This window comes from Trachymyrmex septentrionalis, unplaced genomic scaffold, assembly GCF_001594115.1.
Source record: "Trachymyrmex septentrionalis isolate Tsep2-gDNA-1 unplaced genomic scaffold, Tsep1.0 scaffold16, whole genome shotgun sequence".
In the NCBI taxonomy this organism is placed as follows: domain Eukaryota; kingdom Metazoa; phylum Arthropoda; class Insecta; order Hymenoptera; family Formicidae; genus Trachymyrmex; species Trachymyrmex septentrionalis.
In genome coordinates this window covers 1,294,379-1,295,910 of record NW_017304758.1, presented here as the reverse complement: position 1 = coordinate 1,295,910, position 1,532 = coordinate 1,294,379, and the positions used below count along the sequence as shown (strand labels likewise).

Sequence of the window (1,532 nt, the reverse complement as noted above, 5' to 3'; positions counted from 1 at the left end):
CGCTCGTGACAGTGGCCATCTTTCTTCTCTCTCTCTCTCTCTCTCTCTCCTTCTCTCTTTCTCTCGATTCCTCTCTATCTCTCTTCTCTTTCGAACCACGGTACACTGAACCGGTTTCTTCCGAACTGTCGGAACTCTCGGAACACGTGGCACGAACTGTCGTTCGATAGGAACTTGGCGGGAGAACTTGAAAGCGAAGGATGTGCTTTCGAGCAAGTCGCTTTGAAGCGAGAGGCTAGTGAGCGAATGGTACCTTAGTACGAGCAACCCCGTCCTTATATAGCCCCGTCGAGGTTGCACAGGGTGACAGAGTGGGGAAGGCAGGTGCACTCTGGCTGTGGGAACTCGGAGAATTCGGAGCTTCCCACGTCGGGGTCCACGCCGACCATCTGCCGGTCTTCTCCCTCCTCCTCCGCCTTCACCGCCCGATCGCCCACCACCTATCTCGAGTCCTTGTAGCACCCTGCGAGCAGGGGCCCCTTCGTAATACACATACACACGTGCGCGCACACACCCCCGTGATCACCCCCCATTCGACCTTCCACACGGTGAATCCTTGCTTTCTTGTTCCGCGTGACTCCGATTTCTTAGGTTTTCTAGAGGGATCCCTTTTTCTACGATACAGTCCGGATTTATAAAGGGGGTGGTGTCGCTCCTTCGAGACTGGTTCGAACCTGTCGCGACACGTTCGTGCGCGTCACGCGAGCTTGCGTGAGGTGAGAGACGGATTTTGTCATCGGCTTTACACTGAATATAGAATACCCAACTTGTTGCGCCTTGCTGTTAACATAGAAAGAGGTGTGGTTTGAGGATGATAAGTTAAACTGATTGTATACAACGTCGGCGATACTAGAGATAATCGTACGAGCGGAGAAAGCTCAATGTTTAATTACGAATTAGTCGATTGTTAGATTCACGAAAACGTTTATTATATCAACTCGTGTATAGATGATAGAATCGTCAGATTGTATATTCAGTTTCGCCACGCGAAGTAGCGTGACTCGGTGCATCGCAATATAGAAATTCTACACTCTACGTGTGTGATTCTTTACAGATGACGGGGGTGAAAGAAATTTGTTCTACAGAATTTTATAGAATTTTGTACATTATAATTTTAATCAAAATTTTACCAAGTTTCACTTATGTAGTAAATTTAATTGGATAAGAGTGCAAATATTTTAACTGTTTATATTAACGTCTTTTATCATCTCTAAATTTTTTTTTGCGTGTAATTAGAATTAAAAAAAGTATTTTATCGAGATATCTCTACATTTTATTAGAAATCATTTTATTAAGTAGAGGTACTTTAAGAGAAAAGATTTTGAACAAATTATTTTTAGACAAATGAGATTTCCTCAGTTCAGAACGAGTAATGCTGACGGTCGTTGCTGAAAATTTTTAAGTCAAAGGGTTAGCGTATAGCTAGCCGTAAGTTATAGTAATTAACGTGCGGTAATAACGTACTCCGGTTTCCTTCATTACCTCACTGCGCACGAGAGATTTAGAGCCGAGAAGAGCGTCTAGACGCCTCG

General features: G+C 44.4%; 1 protein-coding gene across 1 annotated transcript in view; it reads left to right on the top strand.

The window, feature by feature from the left end:
• Window positions 1-1,532, top strand: part of LOC108746078 (tubulin polyglutamylase TTLL4-like) — a 128,262-nt gene that overhangs the window by 11,615 nt on the left and 115,115 nt on the right. The window lies entirely within an intron of this gene.